This window comes from Salmo trutta, chromosome 1 (assembly GCF_901001165.1).
Source record: "Salmo trutta chromosome 1, fSalTru1.1, whole genome shotgun sequence".
In the NCBI taxonomy this organism is placed as follows: domain Eukaryota; kingdom Metazoa; phylum Chordata; class Actinopteri; order Salmoniformes; family Salmonidae; genus Salmo; species Salmo trutta.
In genome coordinates, this window is record NC_042957.1 from 65,410,944 (window position 1) to 65,423,154 (window position 12,211).

Here is a 12,211-nt window from a genome sequence, read left to right on the forward strand (position 1 = left end):
TTGGGAAGCTTTCATATTCAATTCAAGGTTAAGGGTTAAACTCCTAAGGCTCTACGGCGGCGTTTCTTAAACTCGTTCCTGGGGACCACAAGGGGTGCCTAGCACTACACAGCTGATTTCAAATCATCAAAGCTTGATGAGTTAATTATTTGAATCAGCTGTGTTAGTGTAATAAGGGTCATCTAAAGGAGACCAAAATGCAGCGTGTGAAGTGCTCATATTTACTTTTAATGAAAACACTTTGCAAAATAACAAAAACAACCAACAACAGTCCCGTCAGGTACAAACAACGAAACGGAAACAACCACACACAAAACCCCATGAAAACAGGCTGCCTAAGTATGGCTTCCAATCAGAGACAACGAAAAAACACCTGCCATCTGATTGGAAACCATACCCAGCCACAACATAGAAAATACATCATAGAACGACAAATCATCATAGAACGACATACATAGACAAAAACACCCCCCTGTCACGCCCTGACCAATCTACTATGGAAAAAATGACCTCATACTAAGGTCAGAACGTGACAGTTAGGGCAAAACCAAAACGTGCACCCCTTCGGGTCCCCAGGACTGAGTTTGGAAACACTGCTCTGCTGTCTTACTACAGTAGAAGCATCAGGTAGCCTAGTGGTTAAGAGCGTTGGGCCAGTAAACGAAGTTCGCTGGTTTGAATGCCCCTGAGCAAGGCAGTTAACCGCCAACAACAACTGCTCCCAGGGCGCCGATGATGTCGATTAAGGTAGACCCCCACACCGCTCTGATTCAGAGGGGTTGGGTTAAATGCGGAAGACACATTTCGGTTGAATGCATTCAGTTGTGCAACTGAATAGGTATCCCCTTTCCCATAAGCTCCTCAGTCCAGAGAGTGATTTATTGCACACTGTCCTACGCAACACAGTTCCCATGGGCTTTCCCCCCAGGCATTATCAGCTAAACGCTTGCACATAATGAGCCCTATGGGGATTACTGCTCAGCAGCTCTGTGCTCCTCTATTCCAGGAGGATGATGAAGCCGATATAAGTTAAGAGCTTTATAACTGTTGTCATCTGAAGAGTTTCCAGAGAGTTAGTCACAGAAATCCCTCCCCACTTTCATTGTGTGGGATAGAGAGTGTTTGGAGAGAGATAGAGATGAAGAGTAAACATGTTGATATTTCCTCCCCGTATAGAGACGTGATACGACTGAAGAGCTTCATTTCACTAGTGTGTACACACACACACACACACACACACACACACACACACACACACACACACACACACATATATACACACACACACACACATATATACACACACACACACACACACATATACATCAAAAAACCCTGCTGGGTTCTGACCTTTCCCACCCAAAAGCAGGAAGAAGCCTGGTGAGTTAGCCAGCTTCTGAGCCAATCAGAGGTGAGGCTGCCCTAGAGTTGACCTTTTGGTGTGTTTACTAGAGGATCATTCCACTCCCTACCAGTCGGACACAGCATGTGGCTTCACTGGAATTAGAAGTCAGGCGGGGAACCTCTGGTTAGTCCACAAAAACAACATTAGCATTTGTACTTTAGAGACCTGCAATGTTTAACAGAGTTTTACAATAGTACTAATACAGGGCCAAAGCAAACAATACTGAATGAATTATCATCACCAGGGGCTGCTAGCGACCAGAGTGCCCCAAAGGCAGTGTGATGCTGATTAAGGCCGCTACACACTTCACGCAGACAGAGCGACGGAGCGTTGTACACGTTACAACATTGTTACCAGAGTGAGAGCGAGATTAGCAGCTACTCTTCCTGGGGTATAACAGTGTTAAAACAAATACATTACAGCCAAACACAACAACAGCCTACATCATCAATAACACAATACATCATACATTATTACTCTATTATACAACATTTATAATATAAATACACTATACCACAATACATCATATATTATTACTCTATTATACAACATTTATAATTTAAATTCACTATACCACAATACATCATATATTATTACTCTATTATACAACATTTATATTATAAATACACTATACCACAATACATCATATATTATTACTCTATTATACAACATTTATAATATAATACACTATACCACAATACATCATATATTATTACTCTTATACAACATTTATAATATAAATACACTATACCACAATACATCATATATTATTACTCTATTATACAACATTTATAATATAAATACACTATACCACAATACATCATACATTATTACTCTATTATACAACATTTACAATATAAATACACTATTCCACAATATGACAACATTGCATTGTGTGTGTGTGTAGAGTGTGTGTGTGTAGAGTGTGTGTGTGTGTAGTGTGTGTGTGTGTAGTGTGTGTGTGTGTGTGTGTGTAGAGTGTGTGTCTGTGTGTCTGTGTGTGTATGTGTGTAGAGTGTATGTGTCTCTTCACAGTCCACGTTGTCCTGTGAGTTGTTGTTTTATCTGTTTTTTTAAATCTGATTTTACAGCTTGCTTGAGTTACTTGATGTGGAAGAGAGTTCCATGTTGTCATGGCTCTATGTAGTACTGTGCATTTCCCAGAGTCTGTTCTGGACTTGGGGACTGTGAAGAGACCCCTGGTGGCATGTCTTGTGGGGTATGTATGGGTGTCTGAGCTGTGTGTTAGCCATTTCAACAGACAGGTTGGTGCTTTCAACACACCTCGCACAAAGAAAAGTAGGGATGCAGTCAATCTCTCCTCTACTTTGAGCCAGGAGAGACTGACATACAGGTTATTGATATTGTCCCTCCGTCTACATTTAAGGGCCAGCCGTGCTGCTTTATTCTGGGCCAACTGTAATTTGCCTATATTCTTCTTTGCTTTATTTGACCATATAACGGGGCAGTAGTCCAGGTGGGACTCTTACTGCTCTTTGCCTCAGGCTCACAGTGCATGAGTGACTTATCCACTTACACGTAGGACCAAGAGCTTTTATATACCGTCAGCATTAGCTATACATTTTTGTGCTTTTGTGGTAACTAATCCGATATGGCTGTGTAGTTGTTGGCTGCATCCTCAACGGTGGAGAACGTTTTCATTGCAGGGAAGTGTGAAAACATTATTCCACTATTGTCGTCCAATGTGCCCAAAGATGGTATGGTAGTAATGATTTACCATCCCTCTTTTTATCCCTTTCTCTCTCTCTGTCTCTATTTCCCTCTCTCTCTCTCTCCCTCCCTCTCTCTCTCTCACTCCCTACACTTTCCTAGGTCTGTGGTTTGATCTGGAGGTGTCCTACACTGGTTCCTTCATCATGACCCTGGAGACCAAGATGAACTTGGCCCGTCTGGGGAAGGAAGGAGAGGGGCTGGGGGAGCAGGGGAAAGAGGGGTGAGTATGGAGGAGGGAGAGGGGCTGGGGGAGCAGGGGAGAGAGGGGTGAGTATGGAGGAGGCTGGGGGGAGCAGGGGAGAGGGGTGAGTATGGAGGAGGGAGAGGGGCTGGGGGGAGCAGGGAAAGAGGGGTGAGTATGGAGGAGGCAGAGGGGCTGGGGCCAGCAGGGGAAAGATGGGTGAGTATGGAGGAGGGAGAGGGGCTGGGGGAGCAGGGGAGAGAGGGGTGAGTATGGAGGAGGCAGAGGGGCTGGGGGAGCAGGGGAGAGGAGTGAGTATGGAGGGGGGAGAGGGGCTGGGGAGGCAGGGGAGAGAGCGGTGAGTATGGAGGGGGGAGAGGGGCTGGGGGAGCAGGGGAGAGCGGTGAGTATGGAGTAGGGAGAGGGGCTGGTGAGCAGGCGAGAGAGGGGTGGAGTATGGAGGAGGGAGAGGGCCTGGGGGAGGGCCCTTGGTTATGTAGGCAATCACATGTGAGGAATTGGTGGCATTCAGGATGTATGATACTGAACAGAGTGGCTTCGCAACACCTTTTCTAAATACTTATTGGCTCCATTCACTGCCTGAGTTCATCTGGAACTGTCAAAGTGTTTTGTTTCACTTCCAACAAAATGCTATTAGTCAATTAGTGGATGCTGGGAGGGGAAGAAACATTTTTAGCTGTAAATCTGGGAACAACAGCATGGCTTTGAGCATGTACTAATGGCTAAATTGATAGGGTTTGTTCAGTGCTGTCTACGCTAGTCCTGGGAATCATAGGATTTGCAGGCTTTTGTTCCAGCCAACACTAACACACATGATTCAAGAACAGGTGGGTTAGTGCTGGGCTGGACCAAAAACCTGCACCACATGAGCAGGATTGAAAACACTGGGTTTGAATGAGAGGCATTGTTAACTGTCACATTTGCATATTTTTTCTCTCTCCTTTCTTTCCTTTATTCCCTCTCTCTCTGGATTCTACCTCTGACCGCTGTGGATGTGTCTTATTGCTGGTGAGTTTGGGAAGGATTTCTTTCTGCCTGGTATACTGAAATCATCCCTCTTTTTTTCTCTTTTCATATTTCACCCTCTTTTGTCTCATGGAATCATCTTCCCTGCAAGCCAATCGATCCTTTAAATGCCTCGGCAAGGAAGTGGTCTGGTACCAGATCTGTTTGTGCTGTCTTGCCATCTTCTATGGCAGTGGTCACCAACCTTTTCTGAGTCAAAGATCACTTTCTGAGTCAAAATGCAAGCCGATATCTACAGCTCAGATTTGTTTTAAACATGACTTAAACGTAAGCCCATTAAAAACATTTCGGTAACAATGAGGTTTTGTGCAGTAGGCTATAGGCCCAATACATCATCACTGCATGTTGGCTATGCTTGAATTGCCCTGCCAATGTTGTTCTTCTCAGATCATGTAGAAATGATATTGAAAACATTTAGGTATATGATCACACTGGTAATAGCAATGCAAGCTTATCGGAGCACTCTGCTATCGGCTACTCTTCATGCAGCTGCAGTGCTAGTGTTAGCGTAAGTGGAAGTAGGGAGAACGCACATTTTATTGGTTAAAGTGTTGACGGTGCTGAATAACAACTTAAACATAAACTTACTCACAAAAACATCAGCTCTTTGCTGTATTCGTAAACTTTTTGAAATCTCACAGTATCAACTTTGCTGTGCATTCGAGGCTTCATTTTACCGTCTATGGCTCGAGGAAACTGTGCAGACACGGTGATCTGAGCTACCTGATTGGCCAGTGGTAGGCCTATAGATGCACTTGATTTGCTCTTTGGGCCTGCTGTGTAGTTGGAGTTCTACCTTCAGACACATGAAACTTTAAAAGAATGGGAACACTGCCTTCCTAGTGCAACTAATGATGCAGAATCAAGTGCACCTACCACCAACAGTGAAAAGAAAAAAGAAGGAACACAAGGCTTTATCATTGGGTTTTTACAGAAATGTTTGGTGATCTACTAGGAATGCCTTGGAGATCGACCAGTCGATCGTGATCAACCGGTTGGTGACCACTGTCCTATGGCTTGCCAATGACCATAGGAATTAGCAAGACAGCACAAACAGAAGTGGGACCAGGCTATTTCCCAGCCGAGGGCCTCTGAGGGGATCAATCGTTCTGGGAATGTTTAATAGGGGATTGATGATAGTCTTGAGCTGCTCAACAAATGCTCTTCTGAGTGTACTTGGTTTGACGAAAAGGGAAGAAAATCCCTGTGCCAAACAGTGGGGATGGCCTTGTGAGCAGAAACATTACTTCACATGCTGTACCACATGGGAGTCCTTTAGGCTTTAGTGTAGGGTAAATGTTAAATGTTAGTCCCTGTTCAGGATCTGAAGGAGTGTCAATACCTCAGAAACGAGCTGCTGTGTCCAGACTGGGTTTGCTGAGGGCTTCCTAGGCACACAATGCTGCCAACACCGCTACCCAATAACAACAATTGTTCATACTCATTTTCATCTGTTTCCACTTCCATTTCTTAAAGCTGACTAATACTCATCCCCTTTGTTCTCATGTTTTTGGTGTGTGCAGGCCCAGACCTCGGGCCTACTGCCTGGCAGACAGTGATGAAGAGTCATCCAGTGCTGGATCGTCTGACGAAGAGGATCCCCCAGAAATCCCCATGGACATGGTGGGGGCGGAGGGGTGAGAACATCCTTAGCATCAGCCGTGTCTGTCTCTGTTTCCATTAGTGTGTTTTTATAGACTTCAGAGACTCTTTCTACCACTAATTGGTGAATTGCAGCTCATTTTAGCTGTTTACAATATTAAATGAAGAAGATACAGAGAACACAGCCAATTATGCAGGTTAATAATCGTGCATATATTAAGGTATTTGTCCTAAGTACCACAAACAGATACCAGGCAGGAGCTTCTTTCCGGCCCAGTGACAGAATGTACCACACTCCACTGTCCTGCATCGTGGGTGGAGGAGAGACTAATGAATATCTGATGATGCTGACTCACTCCTCCCTCTTTCCTTTTCCGACACCTCTTTCACCTCCTTCAACTTCCCCTTATCCTTCCTTCTCCTCCTCTCCCTCGTTCTCCGTCTCCTCTTTGTCCTCTCTCCCTTTTTCTTCCTCCTCTTCTCACCCTCCTCCTCCCCCCCTCACAGTTTCGTCGGAGGCCACCGCCCAGTAAGATCATGAGGTTTGTGGACAAGATCGCCAAGTCTAAGTACTTCCAGAAGGCCACGGAGACAGAGTTTATCAAGAAGAAGATCGAGGGAGGTTGTCCAACAGCCCTGCTGCTCACCGTGGAGGTGCTGCAGTGCCGCGGGATGCTGGCCGTCACATACCACCCCCCACCCACCGACAGGATTGGTACGTTCCCGCCCATGCCCACCTCCCCTCACTGACAGGATAATGGTACGTCCCAATACCTTCATACAGTTACATACCACCTCCCCCCACCATTAGGATATGGAACGCCCCATCACCCTCATACAGTATACATAACACCTCCCCACCGCAGACAGAATTTGGTACATTCCACTCCAGGGGTAAGGTCTGAATATGGAATATCCGTGTGAATATTCATGTTTATTCAGCTATATAGATACGGCTTGTTGACACTTAGCCCACATTGTCCTCTGCTGGTCATATGAATGAAGTAGATGAGTTAAAGCATTATAAAAAGGAAGACTAGACTAGTAGCTTACTAGTTCAATAGATGTAAGAGAAACCTTCCCCAGGTATTAGGATACAGTAAGCCAGTGGGTTAACAGAGGAAACCTTCCCCCTCCAGGTATGGCTTCAGGAGTCCCCCCCAATTGGAGCTGAAAGCCCGGCCCAAGCTGGGTGAGAGGGAGGTCACGCTGGCCCACGTCACCGACTGGATCGAGAAGAAACTGGATCAGGAGTTTCAGGTATGCTGAGACCAGGGAGAGTAGAGCAATAAACGGCTCTCTACTTGGATTACTGTAATAACTGTAGAGTGTGATCTGAAATCTAGGAGCTTTGACTGAGTTTTCCTCAACATGGGATCTGCCTGGGAACATCTCTGGGCTCTATAGTCTTTCCTGGTCAGAAAGATCTAAGTCCCCCTAACTCCAGACTCCACACAATCCCCAAATCCAATCACACAGAATAAGATTGACTGCAGTCTCCTGGGTTTTTGTGCGAAATCTGCCTTTTCTACAGCATCAGCTCACTGCTGTAACTGGTGTTGTGGCCTGTTTGTTGTTTTCACAGAAACATATACTTTATAACTACTATAAATTGCTATTTGTGATGCATTCAAAAGTGATAAACTAAAAGATTTGTGTTCTTGTCAAACATGCACAGACAAAAGGCTATCATAAATGTAATAAATATTCTTGGCACCCCTTTAGCTTGAAGTGTGTTCTGTTTTACTCCTAGTTACTCAAGTTCTCTTGTTTTGTTCTCACAGAAAATATTTGTGATGCCAAACATGACGACCTCTGGCTACCCATCATGCACTCTGCCATGGACAACCCGTTCTAACGCCAACCTGGCTACTGTGACAACATCGACCGATGCCTTGAGGGACCCAGACCTCTCGGAGCCTGAACTCTTTGACATGTGAAGACATCAAGACTCCGTTTCTGGGGTATTGCTAAGGATAAGTCACTGGCGATAGGACAGGGAGGCCCAGGCGACCTGACATCCTGGTAACCACTGGTGCCTGCGCCGCAGTTGGTGGGGCTTATTGTCCTCCCCTCAGGACAGTGAGCCAATCCTATAGCCACTCCAGACTGTGGATCCTCTACCAGGAAGTGAAGAAAGACAGAGACAACCTGCTTACTTCTCACTTGGCTGGGACATACTGCATCATTTGTTTGAAGGAATATTAATCCGAGGATGGTGTCAGACAGGTCATGGATTCACAGACCATTTGGAATGTGTGTGTGGGGTCAGACAAATTGCCATGCAGTGTAAACTAAGAACCACACTACCTGTGATGTACAGCGGCTACACCAAACGTCATAGACGAACATGAAAAGTGTGTGTACTAATTGGAGTCCATGATATGCCCTGCATTTCTTTTTCCATTGTTTCAGACCCAAAACCCTTGAAAAAAGGATGGGTGTAGATGGTCATAGAGAGAAGGCTGTGTGTGTGTGTGATTTGTCACATGCGTCATCATCTTATGCACATATCGGCATTGTGAGACAATGTCTATCCCTCTCTCCGCCCCCTCCCCATCCATCGCATGGCATTCCTTATGCAAACAGGTCAACGCCACTGTGCATCGATCAACAATACCATCCTACCCCCCAAAACAACTCAACTGCAGAAGGCAGGCTCATGCGGAAGTTACTGAATAGCCTGGGATGAATACCCTTGCTTGAGACCTGAAAATGTGTGGATCCTCAAGATAATGTCTAGGCTTTAGCTCAGCGTGCTCACACTCTTGTGACATGGGTATGAAACCCGGGTAAGTCACAGATGAAGGCTAAATATAGTAGTTACTGACTGTATAGCTTGGGAGCTTTCATCAAACGCATAGGGCCTTCAGTGTCTTCTGTCCATTACCTCAGCCATTCTTAAGTCACGAGGTGTACAAAATACCCAACCATAAATCTATGTAGTCACAATAGTCTTATAGCTATGATGTCAAAAGAGGTGTGTAGTCAGAAGGCCTAATGAATGTACCTTTAACATGTAAAGCAGTTCCCTAACTGGGTCAAATATAAAGGACCCTAATAGACTGCTAACTTAGGGCTCCATTCAATCAGAGCCGCTTTAGGAGACATCTGCATAACGGTTGTTTTGCAGGTGTTACTGCGTTAGAGCAGTCAAATACACAAGTGGCTTCTGGAATTATACCTAAAGCAGACATTGGCTGTTTGGAGTCGCATTAAGAGAAATCCCATGTAGCTGTAACCGATGTGAAATGGCTAGTTAGTTAGCGGTGGTGCGCGCTAATAGCGTTTCAATCGGTGACGTCCATCGCTCTGAACTGGTTGTTCCCCTTGCGTTGCGAGGGCCGCGGCTTTTGTGGCGCGATGGGTAACGATGCTTCGTGGGTGTCAGTTGTTGATGTGTGCAAGGGTCACTGGTTCGAGCCCTCGTTTACAAGTTCAAACATTGGAATGTGAGGTGTTTTCTATACCTTAATTAGGCTGATATAAATCCTATTTTTTTGTTGAACGATTTAAAATTTTAGCGTATTATTTATATATAGACTATACTTTCTCATTTTGAACTTCTAATGTGTGGGACGGTGTGGCAATGATCACAAGAGCAGCTGCTCACTAATTTCAGTTTCAACGCAGTGTACACCTCCAAAACATTTGCTTTGCGGGTGTCGTCTATCGCCAGTAAAGGCTTGATCTGATTGAATCTAGGCATTACTTTGGTAGTGGTAGGAGATATTTCCTGAGTTAATTTTCTATCAACTGTTTTAAAATGCAGAGATCAAATGCATTTCTCTCTAGCTGTCTTATAGGCCAAGAAGCACTTTCACTCACACCCACCTTTTTAAAACTGTTTCTCACCTTTTTTGTACCAGCAACTGGCAAATATGGTGTCTTATTCAGGGGGTGAACTTGTACAGCAAGTCTCACGATCCAGAAACAGGATAGGCTCCTTCCCTGTGGTCCATTCTAGTTCGGACAAGACATGCTTAGTTACTGCCAAAGCTATGCGTTTCCTCTTTGGAGCACCACTGCGCTACATTACTGAATTGTCAGACATCCATATCGGAGGGACTTCAACATCCCAGGCCGAGGTTGAGTATCCCTATCTTAGGACACATCTTTCACACACACACACTCAGATTCTGAACATGTTTCGATGCCTGTAGCTGGCGATTCAAACAGCCATAAGTAATAAATGTCAGCCATACTGCTCAGCCAATGGAAACATGAGCCATTCCGTAAATACGACTGCTTTTATCAATTTCCTGTCTTGAAATAACTAACTTCATGCCACGTACATATTATAAACACGTGGCTATGACTGGGGTAGATGGTTAACCTTTCAGATTCATGACATTTGCCATTTGGGTTTTTTTGCCACAAATTTGTTCAAATGTTTGTGTATGTTGGAAAGCACTGTGTATGAGGCAGAAGTGCCGTTTGAATAAGCAGAAATTCTAGTTGGTTAAATGTTTTACGATAAGTTGTGTGCATGTGAGGCCACGTCATAGATTCTTCCTCATACGCTCGTTGCAGTGACGGGGGAAAAAATATCTGGAATTTCAGTTGAGGCAATGTCATGACAGTTCTGATCAATAAAACATTTCTTTCATGTAACTGGGCATGCTTTGACAATGGTTGCTGATCATCCTAGGCTAAGATAAGACAATTCAAACTAATGTGTAGTAGTTTGGGCAATAAGGACTTTGTGTTTGAGTTATAGGGACATTTGCCCATGTGGGCAGATCACACAACAGGTTAGTGTCACTGAATAGTACACAGAACATTTTCTAAATTAAATCTGCCTATAAACAATATATACTGGTTTATTCCTTGTAGCTCTAAAATGAGGGGATGCCTTAGGAAGCATATTCAGATTGAAGATCAGAATACACACATGACAAATAGTGATTAGATGTGAGTTGCATTTAAAAGAGAAACTTGGGATGAAATGCCAAGTAACCCCAGTTATAACAAGCCTTTGATTTGCTCTTGCAGCTGTAGCTTGGCCTACAGAGCCATGGAGAGGGCTCTGCTGGTTCAAAGACAGTGCATACAGTTACAATATACATGAACACCAAACATTCCACTACAAATGAGACTTTATTGGACAATTTAATAATGTTCAATAAATTGAGTTGTAGTAGTTGAAGTCTTTCCATGGTTTTCATTTTTCCCTACATTGGACACAGGACTTGTTCCATGACTGCATCTAGATACATTGAAAAAAAGGCACAAGTAAGCCTACTATTTCAAACGCAGACAGTCAGTGTGATCTGAGAATGGGTTATGTCAGAATACAAAAGGTAACTTCACCATCAATCAGAAGTCTAACGCGTAAAACATCATTCATAACCCCCCCCCCCCCCCCCAATTTCACTACAGATGTCAAGATCACAGTATTCACCTTCACATCTTTGAGGGAAACCTGAATGATGCAGGGTTTCTTCGTGGAAAGGAGCCACGCTGTTAATGGCTTACACTTCACCTGCTCCAAGACTTAAGCCACATTAACTCGACGATTCCCTGAAGTGGCAAAGAAACAGGCAAAAAAATATATATAACTTCACCAGACAGGAGACAACCACATTAATGTCCATGCCTGGGTTATGAGTCAGAACAATAAGTCAACTTCACTGTCAATCAGAAGTCTAACGCGTTAAAACATCATTCATACAACCATGGATATTGTCCTAGATTATTGGATTGCCATTGCATGCAACTACCTCAAGAGAACACAAGGGGTTCCATGGTCCCAACGTGGACTCAAGAGGGCCATGCTGCTGACCACGTGCGCAGTCTCCGCACATGATTGTGGTGCTCGTAATGGCCTCCGACTTTCCTGAGGAATAGAATCAAAACATTAACGAAATTATTTAGCATCAAGGATGTTTAAAGTCAATCCAGGCGTCGATAAATGAACCTTACCTTGAACGAGTCGTAAGTAGCTAGTTAGCCATTAGCTACTGGCATTTTACTAACTTCCTTGCCAAATTACATAATAGGGATTAGTTGACATTCACTCACTACAGTTTTCAATGCATAATCTTTTAGCGTCCATCAAAACAATACGGGTAAACAAAATTCGAATTTAGTCTGCAAAGTTTGAGCCATACGTCTGTAATCAGTCATACCCTCCATGTTCCTCTTGCCTGATGTAATGTGACCGGAAGACCCCCGACGAATTTATACTTGCTTGCAAAGCATATCCGGTAGCTAGCTGTGTACTTATTGGTTGAGAGACA

General features: G+C 44.2%; 1 long non-coding RNA gene, 1 other non-coding gene and 1 pseudogene across 6 annotated transcripts; 1 reads left to right on the plus strand and 2 right to left on the minus strand.

The window, feature by feature from the left end:
- The window catches only part of LOC115197417 (testis-expressed protein 2-like), a 36,533-nt pseudogene extending 29,814 nt beyond the window's left edge, over positions 1-6,719 (plus strand).
- Positions 6,720-10,757: 4,038 nt separating this feature from the next.
- Positions 10,758-12,165, minus strand: LOC115205350 (uncharacterized). Of its 5 annotated transcripts, none has more exons than XR_003880592.1 (5): positions 12,101-12,152; positions 11,895-11,947; positions 11,693-11,808; positions 11,374-11,492; positions 10,758-11,178 (listed from the first exon to the last, which is right to left on the minus strand). It is a non-coding gene; the product is annotated as an uncharacterized LOC115205350 (long non-coding RNA). The 5 variants fall into 5 exon arrangements; XR_003880593.1 differs by lacking the exon at positions 12,101-12,152 and adding an exon at positions 12,083-12,099; XR_003880591.1 differs by lacking the exon at positions 12,101-12,152 and having other exon boundaries at positions 11,895-12,078.
- On the minus strand, positions 10,880-11,021 carry LOC115147531 (small nucleolar RNA SNORA50). The gene has a single exon (XR_003866383.1). It is a non-coding gene; the product is annotated as a small nucleolar RNA SNORA50 (small nucleolar RNA).
- Positions 12,166-12,211: the final 46 nt, after the last annotated feature.